At 44.6% G+C, this 11,523-nt stretch overlaps 1 non-coding gene across 1 annotated transcript; it reads right to left on the reverse strand.

Annotated features, from left to right (window-relative positions):
• Positions 1 to 965: 965 nt before the first annotated feature.
• On the reverse strand, positions 966 to 1,072 carry LOC141635928 (small nucleolar RNA R71). The gene has a single exon (XR_012540581.1). It is a non-coding gene; the product is annotated as a small nucleolar RNA R71 (small nucleolar RNA).
• Between the last annotated feature and the right edge of the window lie 10,451 nt (positions 1,073 to 11,523).

An 11,523-nucleotide genomic window follows, 5' to 3' on the forward strand; every position in this document is an offset into this window, starting at 1 on the left:
TGTTTAATATCTTTGCCAAACCAAACTATAACGAACCGACCATCCTAGTACCTGTTTTATAATTGATTTTATATATTTCATTAGTTTACTTTTCTTTTATTGTTATTAGCTATAAACCAAACCCAATCAAACCCCCACCTTTTGTTACCTTAGACCGAATTTAAACAACTAGAAATTACGTCCCGCCTCTCGTGGTTCGACCCGACCGCTAGCTATAGTTGTAGTTGGAGTTTATAAATATTATTTTTGACACCTCACGACGGGTATCAAATTTTGGCGCCGTTGCCGGGGAGGCAATTGTTCTAATTTTTAGTTGTTTTTATTCAGTCTTTCTTTAGTTTAAGGGACTTCACAAAGGGTATTACCGACAGAGTCAGTCACAGGGTGGTGAACTAGTACCATTAAATCCTGAGATCGGGAAATCCTTGCGCGAGTTGAGACAATCACAAAGGGTATTACCGACAGAGGAAGAGCTGAGTACTCTGTCAAGCTACTACGAGAACGCTCTGTTCGAAGGAGATCCACCTACATCTCCTGCTTCAATTTCTTCAGCTGAGACAGTTACTTCTCCAGAAATCCCAGTCATGGCTGAAGAAGCAACCATTGCTAGTCACTCAGAGCCTACAGATGCGAATCTCTACAAAGGATTCGAACTACCTGGGGAGGTGAGAAAATTCGAGCCAAAGCCTTCCTATATTAACCTGGTTGAGAGAAACCAGTTCGGGGGAGCTGCAAATGAAGATGCAGCCAAGCACATGGAGATTTTTATTGATTATTGCTGCTCTATACCCCCGCCGGCCGGTGTGACCCAAGATCAGATCAAGGAGACCATGTTCATTTTCTCTCTTCGTGACGCTGCAAGAGAGTGGTATAGAGATCTGGACCGAGCCGCTCATGGGATCACCGACTGGAATTCCTTAGCCCTGGCATTCTACAAAAAGTACTTCTCTGCCTCGAAGACGAATGCCATTAGAGCTCAGATCACGAGCTTTAAACAAGGGCCTGATGAGAACTTCCATGAAGCATGGGCCCGTTTCAAGAAACTGGTGCGAACCATACCACACCATGGGTTCGAAAAATGGAGTCTTTGCAACCAGTTCTACAATGGGTTGTATGACGATCAGAGGGCTATTTTGGATGCTGCAGCCAATGGCCGATTTGCTGAGAATATGGGAGAGACTAAGGGGTGGAAGATCATCGATGATTTGGCCACTCATAAGGCTGAATATGGGAATTCGAGAGGAAACCAGAGGAGAGCTGCTGAATCTTCCTCTGTTGCTGCACTAGAAGCTCTCACTGCAAGGTTTGACAAATATGAGTTGGGAGGAGCTTCTAAAGGAGGGATGTACCACGTTAACGCTGTTTCAGAGGGTCCTTTCGTCTGTAGAAGATGTGGAGCTGAGGGGCATGTCTCAGAAAATTGTTCTGTCCTCTTTGAGTCTTGTGCTGCCTTTCAACACTATTGGCAGACAAACACGTACTATGAGCCGAATGTCCACCCCAACTTGAGGTGGAGTAGCCAGAATGTCCTGAATCCGACTCAACCTCCACAACAGTAGCAGCAGCAAGCTTATGTGCCCCCTCATCATAAGCAACAACAATACCAAAAACTCCCTATGTGCCGCAGCAGCAACAATCCCAGAATTCCGATTTTGCTGAGTTTAAGAACTTGCTGCTGAAGGAGTCCCAAGCTAGAGAGGCCGGGATGAAGCTACTAGAGAGCCAAATTGCTCAATTGGCTAGTAAGAGTACCACTGGAGCTCCCGGACACTTACCGACTCAAACTGACGAGAAAGAGACCCTGAATGCCATTACTTTGAGGAGTGGGTCTACCCTGGAGGGGCCTGCTATGGTCGAGGATGCCCCTGGAAAGAATGAGGCGGAATCGAGTCAAAAGAAAGCTTTAACGAAAAATACCAAAAACAAGGCGTCTACCAGGTACATCAGTCGATCGACTGATATACCCGATCGATCGACTGATATACGGGTTACAGGAGCTTCTGGAACTGTACACCTCAGTCGATCAACTGAGCAAGGTGGTCGATCGACTGAGGCCCCTGCTGATATTGAGAAATTTCGTCCTTCAATGCCCGACAATTTGAGAGACCATTTGTTCCGGGGTTCGACAACTCCGAAAGTATCGGGGCAAGACCCGAGTGCTGATGGGTCCGTCCCGATTCCGAAGTTCGACCCAATGTCGGTCAATGGCTCACATTTGAGACGATCTGAGGAGGGTTCAAGCTTCAATAAGGAGAAGGTGGTGGACTTTCAGCCTAAGTCCACGGATGCCGGCATGCGAGACTTAGAGGAGAGGGCTAAGGTGCTTCTCTCAGCCCCATATCCAGAGAGACTAGTGCCGACAAAGGAACAGGTATCTTTCAATAAATTTGAAAAGGTTATTCGTAGTTTGAATGTACAAGTTCCTTTCCTTGAGTTGGTCAATCAAGTGCCTGCCTACACTAAATTCATGAAACAACTCCTGTCTAAGAAAAAGTCACTTGAAACAGTGCATACCGTCGCACTGACTGAGGAAACTTGTTCTTATCTGTCTCACAATGCGCCCCATAAAATAGCTGACCCGGGTAGCTTTTCTGTTCCTTGCAATATAGGTATCTTCTCTATTGAGAAGGCATTATGTGACCTAGGAGCTAGTATAAGTGTCATGCCCCTGAGCCTTGCTAGGAAGCTCAAATTGACTAGGTTCGTAGTGACAGATAAGACAGTACAGATGGCTGACCGATCTGCGGTCCAGCCAATAGGAGTCTTAGAGGACATCCCTGTCCAAATAGGGATGTTTTTCTTCCCCGTCGACTTCGTTGTACTTGACATGCCTGAGGATGCCCACATTCCCATTATTTTGGGTAGGCCATTTCTGCACACTGCTGGTGCAGTTATTGATGTTGGTCTAGGTACCTTGACTTTTAAAGTAGGCAAGAATTCTATTGTCTTTGCCCAACCTACTAAGAAAAAGGACCCCATATGGCCTGTGACTTGTAATACGGTTTCTGATAACAAATCGTACTTTGTGCTTCCTAATATGCCTGTCTCTATTCCTGTATAACCCCTCCGCCCCAGATTGGGAGCAAATTGGAGGAAGATTTGTCTATTTCTGATATTGCAGGAGCTGGTTTGGGGAAGGAAGAGCTGAAAGTCACTCTAGCTGCGAAGAAGCCAATCATTTCACAAGGAGGTCTTGGCTGCCTTAGCTATGCCACCGATGAGGAAGTTGATGACGAGCCGGTCAAGGCATGGAAGTCCGACTTGGACTTTGATGAGCAAGAAGAGGTCATCGACTGGGGAGATGATGAAAGTGTTGATTCGTTGAGCCATACGGACGTGGAAGCTAAGAAGGGTGTAGCTGAGAAGATAAGCACCGTTGAGGCTACCTCTAGTAGCCAGAAGCCGACGAAGTGGGCCATTCCGTGGCCGTTCTTGATCAACTACTAGTTGATCACATGTTTTCCAAACTTTTTATTTGCTTTTGTTACACTTTTTATCGCTTTTGTGTGCGCGAAACTTCGCATTTTATTTTGCTTGCTTAGGATTTTATACGTTTTAGACTTTAGTTTGGGTTTTGCGCAATTTTGGGCGCGTATTATTGTGCATTTGCAGGTTTTTAGACCTCTTTAGCTCAAGTAATTGAGCAAACACGAAGAAATAAGAAGTAACAGCAGTATTTTCAGTCGATCGACTGGCCTGAGTGGTCGATCGACTGATCTGCAGGTTCCAGGAGCTACTGTTCCTTTCACCTCGGTCGATCGACTGAGTGATGTGGTCGATCGACCGACCTGCACTGTTGTACCTGTTTACGACCTCTCTCCTTCTATGTTTGGTCGATTTGCGGACTTAAGGGAGTTTTCTACTCCACTTTATCTTCCGTCATTTTATTTATTTCTTCTATTTTTCCCAATTATGCACATAATACCGCTTCATTATTGTCCTTCTCGATTTTATGCGTGGGTTTTGTTTTGTCTTTCAGGTACTTATTAGTAGCATCATTGCTCTGAAACCTCCTAGCTCACGCTGGTTTGGGGAGGTTTCCTTTGCTGCGCTTAAAGTCTTGTAAGTTCCCGATTTCCACTTCATGTCATGTTTTATTTGTTTAAATTTTCTCGCAAATTCCCATTTCTCTTTTCTTCATTACATGATTTTGCACAATGGGGACATTGTGGGATTTGGTTTGGGGAAGGGTTTTGCGTCGCATATCATTTGCTTGCATTCACGATTACATTTTGTTTTGCATTGTTTATTTCATTCTTATATTCAAAAATCCAAAAAAATTGAAAAATTTCAAAAAAATTCAAATAAAATGCACGTTTATTTTAGCATATAGGTTGAGTCGGAACGGTAGTATTTCAAGGATGACATTGCATTTGCATCTGTTTTTTTTGCCTAAGTCTTGCTAATTGACATGTTATTAGTAGAATCATATATGCATATCCACGAGTTTTCGTTAATTACTTGCCGAACTTGAGACTTGACTTTAAAAATTGGCAAACTACATCATATTTCTAAGATTTAGAGCCTATAACTGGTGACATCTATGACCAGTTTATCTAGGATGTGAGTAGTACTCCTTATGAGGCATGTTACATAAATTTGCTTAAATATGAACTTAATCTGCTTAATACTTGTATGCATTCGGTTTGTGGTTTGTTGACACATGTGGTAGAGGTTTTCCTTTATTCGTTTTGCCCATGAACTCCACACTGCCAAAAATATCCTTTTTGTCCAATTACTACATCCTACATATAGCCTGTCCTTTGTCAAGCTAGTAGTCCGTGTTCTTGGGATTGTTACTTCGTTTTTGGTGGTAAATGCTCTTATTGAGATTTAGTTGGGAGAATGAAAAGAAAGGAAGGAAAGAAAAAAAATAGAAAACAAAAGAAGTGAAAAAAATGATTCAAAAAGAAAGAGAAACGCATGTGTACTGTTTAAGCGGTCGATCGACTGGCATTATAGGTCGATCGACCGAGGTTCGAGAGAAAGGAAAAGAAATCAAATTCGCATAATTCAAATCCTTATCTTTTGGCGATTTTTTCTCCCATGTATTATCCATATCTTATGGGGAGTTAGTTGATTACCTTTATACCTGGAGATTGTGAGATTTGTGCTTGCTATAGCACAGTTTCATTTGTTTCTGAGCAAGAAGTTGGATGTTGCCATATGGTTCCGTTTCGGTACTAGCTTGATCACCTGTACCTCCACTTTTCCATAAATTTTTTGCCTCTTCTTACCCATACCTCACATATCCACATATATACCTCGGCATGTGTCATGGTCTTTTGTTGGTTGTAATGCATATGTACGGTCATAGAGATTACTTTCATATTATATTGCAGGCATGTTCTTATAGGTCGTAGTTAGGTGAGTGTCACTACAAATGAATTCTTTCCATCTTTACATTATTCACCTGTGCTTATTTGAGTGATATGAGCGACCCGTGAGAGTCCGATTTGATAAGTCTCTATGGTTGACGGTTCAGCAGTTTTTAACGACTCCATAACTCGCTTGCATGATTCATTTGCTAATTGATTGTTGGTTGTGAATTATATTGGTTTAGGCTTTACATGTTGCATTTCACTCTGAGATTGAACTCGTTCCATTAGGTTATTAGATCAAGTCTAGTTCTTGCTTGGGGACAAGCAAGGGTTTGGTTTGGGGAAGTTTGATGCGTGTCTTTTATATGATGTTTTACATCCCATTTTACATGCATTTCAGAGCTCATTTGTGTAGTTTAAGCTACCATTTCCCCTATTTCCGTCTACTTTCGTGTTTTTGTACTTTATTGCAGAAATGTGAAGAATCCAGCGGAAATCGAGCTAAATCCGTCCCCGAGTATCCTGCATTGCATTTGACGTGAAGTATTCGCTTAAGGAACGAGCTAGGTGCGCAATTCAAGGCCCAAAAGACAAATCCACGAGATTATAGAAGTCAAGTAGCAGCTAAAGCAGTCGATCGACCACTACCTTCGGTCGATCGACCAACCTGCGGGTTCCAGAAGCTACTGTACACTGAAGAGCAGTCGATCGACTGCCATGCTTAGTCGATCGACCAAGCTGCTATCCCAGACGAGAATTAAAAGATCGAGGAACTTGAAGCCCGTTATGTTTAGGTTTTGATAATAAGTGTTACGTATGTTTGCTATATAACGTAACCTAGAACATCAGATACAGGCATCCGGTTTTGATCGAGTTTTTATCTAAGTTTCACATTCAGTTTTAGAATATCATAGTTAGGGTTTGGAATATTGGTTGCATCGGATTTTCATTCATACTTCTAATCATTCCGTTACTATTCTTCTGCAATTTTCGGTATTCCTTCTGTTCTACTTTCAGTTCATCTTTATTGCGTTGTTAGATATAGAATTGTTAGTTAGAATCCAAGCCAATTATCGTTTATGTTAATTGTCTGTTCTATTATTTCAAGCATGAATTCTTCTGTCTTTTTTGTTAGTTTTATTGTTGTTATCATCCTTAATATGAGTAGCTAAATAGTTTGTGCTAGGATGTAGGGGAATTGTAGTGTAGGCGGCAATATAATGAACATGGCCTGATTCGCGTGTTGGTCGATCGACCACCCTACCCGGTCGATCGACTGACCACGTGAGGTTTTATTTTCGTTTTAATTGTTTTAATTCTTTATTCGACGAATCGAGTGCACACGACTAGTTGAATGCTAAGGATATGGCTGACCCATTAGATCGAGAGATAGGGACAGTTGGTAGATCACCAATTAAAATGACTAAACTATGCTGAGATCGGAAGATAGGTAAAGTTTAGACCGTAAATCACTTTTCAGGACGAAAGTTAGTATTAGTGATATTAGGGACCTATAGCGAGATCGAAAGATGCTATTTGTTAAGAGTGGACCGAGAGGACCTTTTTATTTCCCGCCTCATGTGTTTGATTTAGACCTGTTTAATATGCTGCCGCCGAAACTATAACGAACCGACCATCCTTGTACCTCTTTTATACTTGATTTTATATATTTCATTAGTTTACTTTTCTTTTATTGTTATTAGATATAGACCAAACCCAATCAAACCCCCACCTTTTGTTACCTTAGACCGAATTTAAACAACTAGAAATTACGTCTGCCTCTCTGTGGTTCGACCCGACTGCCGCTAGCTATAGTTGTAGTTGGAGTTTATAAATATTATTTTTGACACCTCACGACGGCTATCACCCGCTTCCCCAATCAAAGCAGTTATGAGAAGAGGGGTAGCCTCCCAAGCCATTGAGGAGGACGACAATGAAATGTGGGGTTTCCAGGCTGTAATCGCCATAACTGATGAATTGGCAACCTCTGGTGGCGACCCGTTCACCAACCTCACGATCAACCGTATCATGATGCGTCAGGGTTATTTCCCGGGTTTGCCGCTCACTCCACTAAAGGACCCATTGCCTCCTTTGAAACAGGCTAAGGTCCCCAACATTCCCTTTGGGCTGGGATACGAACCCAGTGATGATGATATCCAGGAGATGAACCTCCTAGTCCGAAAACGCAAGAAGCACGGAGTCATCCTCCGTCCATACCACCTAACCCTCAACGGATACTTCGTCCCTGAGGGAGAGTCTGAACTCTACCACGGCTTTCCGAAGCCCATCTATGACTCTGTCGCCAGGGCTAGATACCCAGGAGTGGAAGTCTTCTAGGACTGCTACTTTATCCCCGACAACATCGAAGCTGCATCAACCGAGTCCAAACCGTCACCATGCCTCGACGGACAAGCTGTCACACTACTCTTTGGGGAAGATAACGTTAAACGCCTCGACTATGAGGACATCATCAACATCGCCCTGAAAGATAATCAGTTTGATCCAACCGCCTTGATCTCCGATACTGACCCGGAGAAAGCCACCCAGGACTGGAGGAAGACCGTCAAGTGGACCGATCGCCAAGGCCGCATTCTCAAGATCACAACTGGAGAAGGCCCTATGTTAAAGAAGGAAAGTGAAGAAGGATCTGAGTCTGAGTCTGAGTCAGAGTCAGAGTCTGTTATAACTCCTAACACTCCGGAAGTCCCTGTCAAGGTCCCTTTCCCACTATTTTATCACAAAGTCGTGGCTGATTCAGAGGCTGAGTCTACTAAGGTCACCCCCACTCCCATGAAAGGTGACAACCTGGAGCCTGTTCCAAGGGTCACTTCTTCTGTCGTGTCGCCTCTGACTGACCACGAGATGTCTGTCCTCTCCGAGCTTTTCGCTCGTGTCAACTTAATGAACGCCAAGTTTGCTTATGACTCGTCTCAATTTAACTGCAATGCGATTCTGAATGATTATGAGGAATTTGACTTGAGTGACTAGAACGGGAAACCAGAACCCCCATCATTGAGGAAACCGAGCCTATTAACGTAGGAACCTACAATACACCTCAAGAACTTAGGATAAGGACAACCTTGGACCCCTCGGAAAGACAACAGTTCATTGACCTCCTCTACGAATACAAGGACGTGTCCGCCTGGTCTTACAGAGATATGCCTGGGATTGCCAGAGAAATTGCAGAGCACCGGATACCCATCAAACCCTGGGGCTAAACCTGTGAAACAGAAGCTACGCCGGATGCATCCTGAGTGGGCCTTAAAAATCAAAGAAGAGGTGGACAAACAGTTCAAAGCCGGGTTCATCAAAGTATCTGAATACTCGGATTGGGTGGCCAACATTGTGCCGGTACCAAAGAAAGACGGAAGAATTCGGGTCTGCGTCGACTTCCGAAATCTAAACAAGGCGAGTCCAAAAGACGACTTCCCTTTGCCACATGTTGACATTCTGGTAGACAACACCGCCGAACATGCTCTCCTATCATTCATGGACGGGTATGCCGGGTACAACCAGATTAAAATGGCTGAGGAAGACATGTATAAGACTGCGTTCACTACACAGTGGGGTATATATTGCTACACGGTCATGCCTTTCGGCCTCATCAACGCCGGAGAAACCTATCAGAGAACCGCTACCACTCTCCTACATGATATGATGCATAAGGAGGAAGAGGTATATGTCGATGACATGATTGTCAAATCAAAAGAACGGGACGGCCACATCAGCGCCCTCCGGAAATTCTTCGCTCGTCTGCGGAAATATAACATGAGACTAAATGCTCAGAAGTGTGCATTCGGGGTCACCTCCGGAAAACTCTTGGGACATGTCGTCAGCAAAAGCGGCATTGAGATTGATCTAACCAAAATCAAAGCCCTTCAACAAATGCCTCGGCCTAAGAACGAGAAGGAGATTCGGGGATTTCTCGGTCAGGTCCAGTACATCAGCCGGTTCGTTGCCAAGCTCACTATGATCTGTGAACCGATATTCAAGAAGCTTCGTGCATCCGATCACACCGATTGGGATGACGACTGTCAAAAAGCCTTCGACAGGATAAAGGAAATCCTATCCAAACCTCCTGTCCTCATGCCACCTCAACCGGGGATTCCTCTATCCCCTGTGCACATTTCATTCTTGATCGACACGCCATGGGAGCAATGCTAGCATAAACAGTTGGCAACGAGGAGCGAGCCATCTACTACATCAGCAAAAAGTTCATTGAGTACGAGACGAGGTATACCCAACTGGAAAACACATGCCTTGCCCTAGTATGGTCAACAAAGAAGCTGCGGCATTACATGCTCACCTACTCGGTCCACATCTACTCTAAGATGGACCCGGTTAAATACATCTTCGAAAAACCCGTACTAAACGGAAGGTCATCTAGGTGGACACTCATGCTTGTCTCGAATTCGATCTCAAGTTTGTACCCCTCAAGGTTATCAAGGGAAGAGCAGTCGCCGACTTCCTAGCAGAAAATCCCGTCAATGAGGATCCAACGACCGACACATGGTCAATTCCTGACGAAGACATCCTTTGTGCCGACTCCGACGCATGGGACCTATATTTTGATGGTGCATCTAATCTGAGAGGCTTCAGGGTAGGAATCCTTTAATTTCACCAGAGGGAGAACATGTTCCGATCTCGGTCAAGCTAGACTTCGCCGTCACCAACAATGCCGCTGAATATGAAGCATGCCTCATCGGCCTACAAGCAGCCATCACACTTGGCATCAAGAGATTGAGGGTCCATGGTGATTCCTCACTCATCATCAATCAGGTATCCGGATCATGGAAAATCCGATCTGACATCTTTGCTCCCTACCGAGCAAAGATCAATCAAGAGGCCGAGTTCTTCGACCAAGTCGACTACTTCCACTTCCCGCGAGAGGAAAATCAATTTGCTGATGCCCTGGAAAAGCTTGCCGCGCTCGTCAACATGCCTGACGACATGACATCGATGCCCCTATGTGTCGAGAGAAGGAGCGAGCCAGCTCACATTTGTGCCATTATCGACGACGAGAAAAGCCATGATGAACCTTGGTACCAAGCCATCCTCAATTACAAAAACAAAAACGAATTTCCTCCCAACTCTGATCAAAGAGAACAAAGACCCATCCGTTTACTTGCATCACAATTCGTGATAAACCAAAATCAACTCTACAAAAGAACACCCCAAGGAATTCTCCTCCTTTGCATTGACCATCACAAAGCCAAAAAAGTCATGGGAGAGGTCCACGACAGAGAATGTGGCCCTCACATGAGTGCAATGATGCTTACACGGAAAATCATGCGGCTAAGTTACTACTGGACAACCATGGAAGCCGATTGCCGTAACTACGTCAAACATTGCCACAATTGCCAAATCTTCGCCAATATACAACATATAACACCATCCCTTTTATTCACCATGACGTCACCCTGGCCTTTCTCAACCTGGGGCATCGACATCATCGGGAAAGCCAACCCGGTAGGCACCAAGGGGCATTGATTCGTCCTTGTCGCCATCGACTACTTCACCAAATGGGTGGAAGCGCAGTCATATGCAGTCTTGACCGCCAAACAAGTGGCCAACTTCATTCAAAACAACATCATCTGCCGATATGGGGTACCCCATGAAATCATCAGCGATCAAGGCTCTCACTTCCGGGCGGAAACTCAAGCTTTGCTGGACAAATACAAGATCAAACGACATCGATCATCCCCCTACCCTCCCCAAACCAACGGAGCGGTGGAGGCAGCGAACAAAACTGTTGTTACCATTATCAAGAAAATGCAAGACAACAACCGCGATCGGCCGAGCAAACTCCCATTCGCACTTTGGGGATACCGAACCTCCATTCGAACACCGACAGGCACCACACCCTTCTACCTAGCATACGGTATGGAGGCGGTTCAACCGGTGGAGTTAGAGGTCCCATCTCTACGCATCCTACTAGAGAGTCAAGTCCCTGAGGCGGAATGGACCCGTCGAAGGTACGAACAGCTCACTCTTCTAGACGAACGACGACTCAACGCCTTGCACAACGTCCAGCTATACCAACGACGTATACAACGGGCATTCAACAAGAAGGTTAAACCCAGAAACATCCAGGAGGGCGACTTGGTCCTCAAGTCAGTTCGAGCACCATTACCCGTCGATCCGAGGGGAAAATTCAAACCCAACTAGGCCGGGCCATACCTAGTCAAAAAAATACTTTCGA

The sequence above is a fragment of the Silene latifolia genome, chromosome Y (genome assembly GCF_048544455.1).
Source record: "Silene latifolia isolate original U9 population chromosome Y, ASM4854445v1, whole genome shotgun sequence".
NCBI lineage: Eukaryota > Viridiplantae > Streptophyta > Magnoliopsida > Caryophyllales > Caryophyllaceae > Silene > Silene latifolia.